We start from the raw sequence: 11,753 nt of genomic DNA, 5'->3' as shown, positions 1-11,753 counted from the left end.
TTATTTGTTCTTGTTTTTTCAAGACTTTGTTTTAGTTTGTTCTTCATCTTATGTTGGATATGAAGTCTCGAGTATTGATCGAAGGATGATGGGAGTAAACCTACTTAGCATCCCCACTGCAAATGCAATATCTGGCCTGGTGCAACGCATTGCATACATCAGACTACCAATAACCTTTGAGTACTCCAATTGCTTTACAGTTCTTTCAGTATTGCTATGGAGCTTCTGGTTGTAGTCATATGGAACAGATAACTCAGCCAGATCAAAATATCCATATGTCTTCAGCATGCCCTCGATGTAATGAGATTGAGACAAACCAATCCCAGACTCTGTCCTCAAAACTCTGATCCCCAGGATAGTATTGGCAGCTCCAAGATCTTTCATACTAAAATGTGATGAAAGAAAATCTTTCACAGAAGTCACAATCTGTATATCTGTCCCAATGATCAGCATGTCATCTACATAGAGACAGATGATTACTGCCTTATTCCCATCAATCTTGCTGTATAGGCATTTATCAGAGTTACTGACACCAAATCCATCACTCCTGAAGACTTTGTCAAACTTCTCGTGCCATAGCTTTGGAGCTTGTTTTAGACCGTAGAGAGATCTTATCAACCTGCACAGTTTGTTCTGTTGACCTTCAACACAGAATCCCTCTGGTTGTTGCATGTACAGTTCCTCAGTCAGATCACCATTCAGGAATGCCGTTTTCACGTCCATCCGATGCACAATCATTCCTTCTATTGCTGCTAAAGCGATAAGAACACGAACTGTTGTAATCTGACAAACTGGTGCATAAGTATCAAAAAAGTCTATACCTTCTTTCTGAGTGAAGCATTTAGCCACCAATCTGGCTTTATACTTCTCTATGGAACCGTCTGCACGCAACTTCTTCTTAAAGACCCACTTGCAACCAATGGGCTTAGCACCTTCAGGAAGATTTACTAGCTCCCAAGTATTGTTCTGGATCAATGAGTCCATCTTATCATTAACAGCTTCTCTCCAGAATAGAGCATCTCTAGAACTCATCGCTTCTTTGAATGTCTGTGGATCTGCTTCAACACTGTAAGTCATAAAGTCATCCCCAAAAGATTTAGCTTTCTTGATACGCTTTGAACGAGGCTCATGAGATTCAGGAATGATGGAATCATCATTCAATTCAACTTCTTTAGACATGGTTGAATCTCCATTGATAACCTCCTGAGAAGCTGGAAGGGAGACAACCTCTGGTTCAATAAACTCTTCTGCATGAGAGTTTTCTGGCAGATCACTAAGTGCAACATTCTTGTCTTTGATGAACTTGTCTTCAAAGAACTCAGCATCTCTGGCCTCAATGATTGAGTTAGTGCTAAGATTTAGAAACCTTCGAGCATCACTGTCTTCAGCGAACCCCAAAAATACGCACATATTAGCCCTTGGCCCAATCTTTGGTCTCCTGATATCTGGTATTCTGACATATGAAAGACAACCCCACACTTTAAGAATATCCAAACTAGGTAGATAACCATACCAAAGTTCATGTGGCGTGACCTTTGTCTTTGAATACGTAACCCTGTTAAGGATAAAATTTGCAGTTAAGAGAGCTTCACCCCAATAACATGAAGGAAGTCCAGCAGTGATCAGCATTGAATTCACCATCTCAGTGAGCGTGCGACTCTTCCTTTCAGCAATTCTATTTGATTGAGGTGAGTAAGGGGCAGTGGTTTCTGCCACAATACCATGCTCCTTGAAATATGCCTTTGCTTCATTGGACCGATATTCGCCACCTCTGTCATTTCTGAGCTTCTTTACAGGTCGACTCTGTTGCTTCTCAACCCTGACTCGGAATTCCACAAACTTCTCAAAAGCTTCATCTTTTGACTTCAACAAGTACACATGACAGAATCGAGTGCGATCATCGATGAAGGTGATGAAATACTTCATACCTCCTCTTGTAGTGAAACTTCTGAAATCACACGTATCAGAGTGAATCAAATCAAGACACTCTGTACTCATAGTAACTTTAGAAAAGGGCTTTCTGACAATTTTGGCTTGTGCAGAAACTTCACACTTCCCAGGTTTATCACCCCCACATTTGGGTAATAATCCCAAACTCTTCATGTCTTGCAACTTTCTATAGTTAACATGACCAAGTTTATTGTGCCACAACGCCGAAGAATAATCAGAACCAGTGATTTTATTAACAACAGAAGATACAATGCTCATTTTGTACATTCCATCAGTGCGGTAAGCATTTCCAAAATACACATTATTATAAGAAAGAACAGCCTTACCACTTTGGAAATCAAGACGCATACCAGCATCACATAGAAGACTGTCAGACACCAAATTCTTAGCTATGGATGGAACATGCTTGACATTTTTCAGAGTAAGAGTCTTCCCAGACGTGAGTGTCAACACAACAGTCCCAGAACCGAGCACATCAGTAGTAGAACGATCCGCCATAGCCACTTTCTCCTTTGAAGCAACATAAGAAGAAAATAGTGACTTGTTGGTGCACACATGACAAGTAGCACCAGTGTCTAGCCACCAATCAGTAGAATCTGAAGTACCCTCCACATGAGAGATTACTGCTACAAAATCTGAAATCTCTTCATTTCCAGTTACAACATTAATGACTCCTTCAGTTTTTTGTTCTTTGGTGGTGCCCTACAATCCTTAGCGAAGTGGCCATACTTTCCACAATTGAAACATTGACCTTTCTTCTTAAAATCCTTTTTCTGCACATTAAGGTTCTTTTTGTTCCATTTCTTCTTGGGATTGTACTTCTTCTTTTTCACATCATATCTTCCCTTGTTATTATCTGATTTTGCTTCTATCATAGTGGTAGTAGCCTTCTGCTTCTCAAGCAACTCAATGTGAGAACGGGTTCGGGCTTCATCTTCAATACGAATGAACCGCTTCAAATCATCAAGAGAAACTTGTTTCTTTCTTCTACGCATCTCCATAGAGAAAGATAACCAGGAAGGAGGGAGCTTGTTTACAATAGCTCCAGCAATGAAAACATTGTTGAGCTTTATCGCTTTTTGTTCAAGCTTCAATACCAATTTTTCAAGTTCTTTCACTTGGGACAAAACTTCTTTTCCATCTTCAAATTTCATATTTAGAAACTTGTCAATAAGATGAGTCTTGGACAAATTCTCTTCATCTTTATATTGCTGCTCCAGATTATCCCAAACTGCCTTAGCTGTTTTGTTTTGCCCATAAACATCTGCAAGATGGTCTGACAAACAGTTGAGCAAATAACTTGTACAAAAGTCATCATCACGATCCCAATCTGCCTCTTCCTTAGAGTTCTCCTCTTCAAAATCGGGTTTCTCCTCTTGAACAGTATAGTAGATTTTCAGAAGTTGCATTCCAAAAATCACTTTTCGACGCCAAGCGTTAAAATCAGAACCGTCAAAGTTCTCAAGCTTTAGACCATCAATACCCATAGCTCTTATAGTATCCATTTTATACGAATAACGTCTTAAGATTGCTGGGAATAAGGCAGTAATCATCTGTCTCTATGTAGATGACATGCTGATCATTGGGACAGATATACAGATTGTGACTTCTGTGAAAGATTTTCTTTCATCACATTTTAGTATGAAAGATCTTGGAGCTGCCAATACTATCCTGGGGATCAGAGTTTTGAGGACAGAGTCTGGGATTGGTTTGTCTCAATCTCATTACATCGAGGGCATGCTGAAGACATATGGATATTTTGATCTGGCTGAGTTATCTGTTCCATATGACTACAACCAGAAGCTCCATAGCAATACTGAAAGAACTGTAAAGCAATTGGAGTACTCAAAGGTTATTGGTAGTCTGATGTATGCAATGCGTTGCACCAGGCCAGATATCGCATTTGCAGTGGGGATGCTAAGTAGGTTTACGAGCAATCCAGGTAAGGAACACTGGAATGCAATCCAGAGACTGATGAGGTACTTGAAGGGTACTCTCAACTATTGTTTGTTCTTCTCTGGTTATCCATCAGTTGTAGAAGGTTTCTCAGATGCTAGTTGGTGTTCAGAGCCAGACGAGTCTAGATCGACTGGAGGCTTTGTTTTTACCTTGGGAGGTGCTGCGATTTCATGGAAATCAAAGAAGCAGACCATAATAGCTAAGTCTTCTATGGAGTCAGAGTTTTTTGCTTTGGAAGGTGCTGGAGATGAAGCTGAGTGGCTCAAAGATCTTTTGCTAGATCTTCCGTTGAAGAAATTGCATTTGTCGGCAATTACTATCTTTTGTGATAATCAAGAGGCCAGCACTGTTGCAGAAAACAAGCTCTTCAATGGAAGAAAGAGGACTCTTCGTCTGAAGCACAACTATATATCGGATATGATAAGTTGAGGAATCATTGCAGTGATCGATGTTCGATCATCAGAGAATGTTGCTGATCCTATGACAAAAGGTCTGAAAAGAGAATTGGTCATACAGACATCCTCCAGAATGGGACTTATGTCCATTTGAGGTATGAAAATTTGCATTTGAATTATGGTCATTTGCATTTGGGAATGGTCTTTTGTGTTTATATCTACCATTGTAATGACATTTATGGTTCAAAGACTTGTCTACCTAACTTTGTCATTCATGGTTCAAAGAATAAAACACAAGTAGACGGATTCATGATTGCTTGCATTTGTTGCACAAGGGTCTCATTGCATCTATTGCAGTTTTTATTTTATATTTTTCCCTATTTGCACCAACATTTTCATGGTGGACACAAATTTCAGTTATTTATAATTGTTTCAAGACTTTGTCTTAGGTTGTTCTGAGTATGATCTAGGATGTGAACTATTTTGTTTTGTTGTTATTCTTTGATTCTTTTTCTATAGATATTTTTGCTTATAAACTTTATGTCCACTTCTTTGTCCTGCTTTGGGTGCCGTAGCTGCTTATCCGTTTGGTTATTCTTCTAAATTGGTACATGTGTACAATGATCTTGGCCCATGACTTGAAAATTACATTAATTTAACAGTTATGTAAAAATAAATTTTCAAGTTGACAGGAAAACACACACCTACAATTTTGTGCCGCACTCAACTTCCATAATTTGTCTCTCTGATTCAAGTGTTGAGATTTAGGCATTGCTTACAAGCTAAACCAACCAGAGACTCATTATCGAACATATGGTTAGACTATGTTTTTTCTTAAGCCCATTTTCAAAAACACAAGTCCACCCCTCATCCCTCATTGCAATGCCACATCCTAGAAAATCAAATATAGAATAATTAAGCATGTTACACTGTGGAGGGGTGGTCAAGCTCTTTTTTGTTGTTAGTGTTGTATACCAACAAAACTTATTTTTGTTTGAATATTTTATTTAAACAAATGATAATTTATTTTTTGGATAATAATATCCTGATTCTTTATTGGCATGCTATTTTATTGTTTTGGTATGATATTGGCATAAGGTTCCTTAGTTAACTTTGTACAGATAACATACTAATTACAAGAAAAATGGTAATTACCGACGTTCCTTTATCGACGTTTCAAAAGAATGTCCCTAATTATCTATATACACCGACGTTTATATAAAGAATGACGGTGAAGGGTTATTTCTGCGCCGCTAACTTCTCCCGCCTATGTTTTTGGAAGGTTGCTAAAAGACCTCATTTACCGACGTTTTCTAATTAAGTCGATCAGCTAATCGTCACTGTAACTATTGGGAAATTATTCACCGAAGGCCAAAAAACGTGCACGACCTCTTCTCTAACCCTAACCCTCATATTTTCCTACTCTCTGACCTCTTCTCTAACTTGAAATCTCAAATCTCGTTGTCTTCTCTAACCCTAACCCTCATATTTCCCTAATCAGCTATTCTCTAACCTGAAATCCCTAATCTCTTTCTCTCTTCTCTAGCCCTAACCTTCAAATCCGTATATATGTGGTTTTTGTTAGGAAATGATCCTAACGGTGGATATGGATGTTGCAAGATCGACGGTCAAGATCATTTGGTGTGAAAAGGTATAAACGTTTGAAAAAAAGAGACGTTTGGGGAGAGGGATCTGCGCGATGAGGAGTCGCATCTCTTCCCACAAACGCTTATAAAAGGAACTCTTGGGTCCTATTTGCTCACATCGAATTTGTTTCAATCTTTGAGAATCCACTCTTGAAGAGAAAGAAACCGGTCCCTATCACCGTGTATTGTGTAGCAAAGAGAAACCTTAAGGGAAAGAAAAACAACATTCATGGCTTCCGGTATGTCTTTTTCTCATTTCAATTTATTCAATATTGTTATTTGTGATTTTCTCAATGTTGAATCGCTAAGATCCGTTGCCGGTGTTCATATTGTATAGAACACTAACAGTTTTATCTGTTTTATTTTTTGTTGCATTCAAGGGATTTAACGAGGAACGATTGAGGGCTTCCCAGATCGTCTGTCTTTCACTGAAAGGTATTGTTCTCTTCATTTCCTCCCTTTATCGTTTTGTTTTGTCTGAATCTGATTTTTCATTGTATCTATGATTTTTTTTTTCATCCAACTTTCAGGTTTTCATTTACCTAATTCCACAGTTCAATTCACTCTAAATCCTCTTCATTTCCACGAAAAGAGCCCTAAATTGACAGGTATCGTTCTTCTCCTCTCTAGATTTCGGGGCTAAATTGTAGATTTGTTCTAAACATGTTTAAGCTCATACCTGTTTTAGTTGATCATTGGGGATCTATTTCAATACATATTCTTTTTTCTATGACCTTTGCAATTATCAGCTGAAGAAGACTATACATTAAATTGAATTCTTCTAACCCTATGTGCTATATTGAATACATAATTTTTTCAGTAACTTTTTTTATTTTCAAGAACCACATTAGATTTTTTGTAATGGGGTTTTCTTTCGTATGGGAATTCTGTTTTGGATTGGGTTCTGAAAGACGGATTTTTGTGTGTTTTCCTCCTTTTTGACTTGTTGTTCTCTTCTTATACTGTTTTTTTCTTCTTCTTTTGTGTTGTATACTGGGAAATGTCTTCTATTTTTTGTATATAGATATTCTTGCATTGGGGTTTTTATGATCTGAAATTGCATTTTTGAAGTTTATTGTGAGTACATGGTCAACCTGCAATTATATTTTTTTGAATCTGCTTCAAGTTTCTTGCTTGCATTTTGAAGCTACAAGAACAAATTCATAAAGTTTGGTGCATAGTCTCGCAACCATGAGGTTGTGTTCAAGATTTTTTTTTAGTTTGAATTATATGCCTCAAATCAATTTGTTGAAATTTCAGCCTTATTTGTATTACCCTGTTCAAGCATTATTTGGATCCATCATTTGAGTAATGTAATAATTTTATTGTTATATGATATGGAGATTATGGAGGTTTGGGTCTGTTACATCTATCCAAGTTGACGAGAGCGACTTTTCCAAGCCTGTTTTGTCGTCTTCAAATTAATATAGAGGGCCTTCTACATATAACATGGGTGGTCTTCCTCTTCGAGTCTTACAAATAAATAGTTCAGATGTGCATGTGGGTGTCCTTCCTTGCATATGTTAACACTTCAATTCAGTTTCATGTCACATGCCAAACAACTCAAAAATCATCAAAATATATGCCAACATTTAAAAAAGTGCTATTGAAATCAAATTGTTGAGTATGGATGACATGATATAGCAAACAGGGTACCAAACATCGCATTCCTAGAATGCACACAAAAATTAATAACTCAGAGTTCTATAAATTGTTAAGTATACTCAATTGTTTTCTTTTCCCTTATCTTTTGCGATTTGTGCATCTAACCCTGTTTCTAATACATAATAGCTATCCATATTCTTTTTAGATAATTTTTGTGCCAAGAGGAGAGAAAGTGAAGCCAAACCAAAGCTATCAAATGGAAGTAGCGGCCGAGTTTCCGAGAAGGTAAGCTTATTATAATGCTTCTACAAGTTCATGCATGTTAAGTTGTATTCAATGATCCACCTTACTCACTAAGAGGCTATTTTTTATGTAAGTTACATTGTGAAGTGGGTATGATTCCCATATTGAGTCCGATTGAACATAGGTTTTGCATTCCAAGGTCTATGATGTTCACAAAGAGGCCAATGTTGCATGTTCTGGCATTCCATCAACATTGCTCCAAAGGATGCAAGGTAAGAAACTGTAAAGTTTTAATGCAAAGTAGCTACCCTAAGTTCTGTAAAGGAGTTGTCCTATTATGCAAATTTGAGAAGGAGCTACCCTAAATTAAGGAGCTGTCATAAGTCAGTATTGTAATTGTGAGGATCTCTCAACTCTCACATTCCTTTCCACTAGTCTTACATGTAAACTGCAATAGTGTTTACAGGCTTGCAACTCATCACAATATATGTGGGTTGGGATTTGCTAGGGACCATCGCAGAAAGACATTTCGTGGCCTGCTGTTGCATTTGAGAGGAGCTGCACAACAGATTTTGTCTTATTCAATTAATTCATGGCTGCTCTCACATGAAACAGCCATCCATGAAATGCCTTTCTGCGATGGTCCCTAGCAAATCCCATGTGGGTTACTAGTAATATCATATTTTGATAAGCAGGCGAACTCATCTTGTCTTTTTTTTTTTGGGCTGCTGAGAGCGTTTTGGGAATTGTAACAGCCTTTAACATGCATTTCATTTCAGCACTTACACTAGCAATACGATGCATTTATGTCCTCCAATATGCACTAATTCTCAAAATATGTTTCAACAAGAGCTATATACATGGGATCGGTTTCTGTGGGCTTGTGAGCTCTGCTATTCAAATAGCATGAAACTTATTTTCACTGACGGCAAGTTGAGGACATGCTTGGTTCCTATTGCAGGCCTTCTCAATCACTTGGTATGCAATCTAAGAAATTTTCAGTCAGTGTTACAAATTTACAATGTCTTTTGTAGTTTTCTTAATTTTTCCACTATTACAGATATGCCGTCACATGTTGCAGTATGGTAGATTAGATTTAGCATCAAAGTCTTTAAAGTTCCCTGTATTGAGACCTTGCACAGGAGGCAAGCAGTGCTATCTTAGATATGGGAGCTTCTATGGTAAGCTTATTAATGCTTTAAAGCTTATTATTGCTTATTACTCCAAAGGAGCCAAATCGTTTGCACATGTATTGCAAGATAGAAAAGCCCAAATCGTTTACTAATTGCAATCTAGAAAGAATGGTACAATTAGGTAAGCTTATTAATGCTTTTGAGGAGGTACTTTCTTTTTTATGTTACCATCTCTATTACCTTATCTCTTTCTTTTTTTATAATGGAAGTGTTCCTACTTGTTTGGTTGATCTAGTAAATGTTATTTTATACTAACAGTATAGCTTTCTTGGGTTTTCTTTCCATGCCCAATGTTCTTCACTTCCCATTTTTTGAGTCTAAACTTTTTGCCTCTATATTTAGGGAATGATGTAATTTAAGGATAGAAAGGATATGAGGGAGTTTTTCCAAGCACAACCAAAGACTAGGTGACTGGTACATTTATGGGAGGAATGAAGTAAATGCTCGGCGATTGCCTCATTGTCAACTTTGTGAATTCTATTGGAACCTAAATGATGTAGAACCTGGATGTATATGGATTATTTTTTTTGTAACTAGGTGACCGATACATTTAGTTTGTATAAATAATCTTCAGCTTTAACAAAGTGTAATGCAAATTATTTGTGAGATTGTGAATGTGCTTGTGAATGTGATAGCAGTTGCTACTAAATGTGTATTACAATAATATCAGGTTCATTTACCATAGAAGAGGACATTGATGAATGAAAATTATATATAAAAAAAAAATTACATCTACACCGGCGTTCTAATAAAGTACAGGGATTTGCTAGGCAATTTTGAAGAAAGCCATTTTGGGGCTCACTTTTTGATGCGTGTGGATGCGTAAGGAAAATGTTGAATCACAAAAGAAAAAAGATCAACGTTTCTCCATTGAAGAAACCCATGAATCAGCAAGGTACCTTGAATTGACAAGGAAAAAGAAAGAGAAAACTGAAATTTAATTCCATTCAAGATCTGAGTTTTACATACACGGCAGATACATATTTATAGAACATCTTGTTTCGTAATTTCTCTCAACCAAAATACTAAAGTATTACTAACAATCATAATCCAATAAGTATTCTAACCTATCTTTGATAAGAAATTCTAACTTTCTAATAAATCTACAGAACCGTCTTGCATCACTTTTTAAGGAGAGAACAGTCACATGTGGGCATTACTTCATGAAGTGAGCCGTGAAATGGCCTTCTCTTTCTGCAAAATGGCTTAGCAAAGCACTAAAGTATATAATATAATTTTTTTCCTAAAGACTGGTAATTGCATAATAAGTGGGCATTACTTCGTGTCTAGTGTCACGGGGAAACAACTAAGGCAACCCAATCTTCGCAGAGCGCTCCGTGCCACTGGAATGCAGTTGGTATTTTGGGCCATTAATTTCTAGTGAATTATTCAGGGGTAGTCGCTAAGAGCACCTTTGGTGGGCACTTCTAGTTGAAAGGGTTGGTTAGCCAAACTCTTTAGGTGGAGTTGGCCCCGTGACATGCTGACCCCTCCACCGATAGGCCTAGCAGGTGTGGGCCAAAACCTTGGTGGTTTGCTTGTGGGTTGTGCGAGGACTTGCTTGGGCATGCGACGCACACAGCAGGAAATCATACTGCAGCTTATGTGCGTGCCCTAAGGGAGCTTTGGGTGCAGACTGAGAGTTTTCCAAAGGAATGCTCCAGTTTCTTTAGTCGAGGACGGGGGCCAAAGATAATACATGTTGGGTTTGGTTCCGACATGCATTGCGCATTCGGACCGATGCAGGGGGCTCGCTATAATACTTTCCTTCTGTACCATGGTACGTCTTGTGGGTAGGCCAGTCCCTAGCTTTTTTATGAGTTCGTGCCGGCGCGACCTCGATTTCTCCCACGAGGTATACACCTTGCAGATCAGTCCATGGAGCATGCCTGCTTCTTGAATGACCAAGCCTTTTTGCTTGGTGGATTTGTGTGTGCCAACATCATGCCTTGTACTGGTTGGGCTTTGCATTGGCCTTCAAGGCCTGATGTTCTATGTACTCGTGATACTGGCTAATTACGAGAGTGGGTTCAGAGTTGGTTTGGGCAAGTCTAAGCTCAGTAGCTTCATGAAAGGTTTGATGGCCGTTAGCAAAGTATCTAGAAGTGCATGTCAAGATCTTAGCCAAGAAGCATGTTGAACAACTTAGAGATTGTGTGCACATATGAAACATCAAGAGGTGTTGGCGTGTAGGACCGAAAGCCTTGCACGGGTAAAGGCTTGCTTTAGCATATACGTATGTTGAGGCGCCGCACGGGTTACTCCACTGCTAAAACAAGAGGCCCGTGACACCTAGACTCATGAGAGATTGGAAAACGTTGAATCCAAAATGGTTGAATATCCTAGAGTATGTGAGTTGTTTGAGATGAGATCCATCATTTTAATTAGATGGAAACGTAGCATGATGCTCTCTCCATAGTTTTGAGCCAATCATCAATTTTTCATTGAGTACAACTATTACAAAGCTTACATTCTCTTGAAATTTCATCAAGTACAACTATTTACAGAGCAAATCCTAGGCAACCTGGGGCAGCACAATAGAGAAGTCTATTGACATAGATGAAAATTATGTTGAGGAGATCATAACTCACTAGAGTTAAAAAGAGTTTTGATCGACTTTGTAAGGCAAAACACAGACACACACAGGCAAGAACGCATAAGTTAAGAGTAAAGTTGGGTGAGTCAATGAAACGGGAGGGTTTTGTGATACCAAATAATAATGCAGGGGCGGGTAGAGAAGCGCAAACTTAAGGGTATTTGCG

The sequence above is a fragment of the Tasmannia lanceolata genome, unplaced genomic scaffold (genome assembly GCF_043159265.1).
Source record: "Tasmannia lanceolata isolate RefF3 unplaced genomic scaffold, GAP_Taslan_0.1 ptg000024l, whole genome shotgun sequence".
Classification (NCBI taxonomy): domain Eukaryota; kingdom Viridiplantae; phylum Streptophyta; class Magnoliopsida; order Canellales; family Winteraceae; genus Tasmannia; species Tasmannia lanceolata.
The sequence above is the reverse complement of the archived record's forward strand: the minus strand, read 5'-3'. Positions refer to the sequence as shown.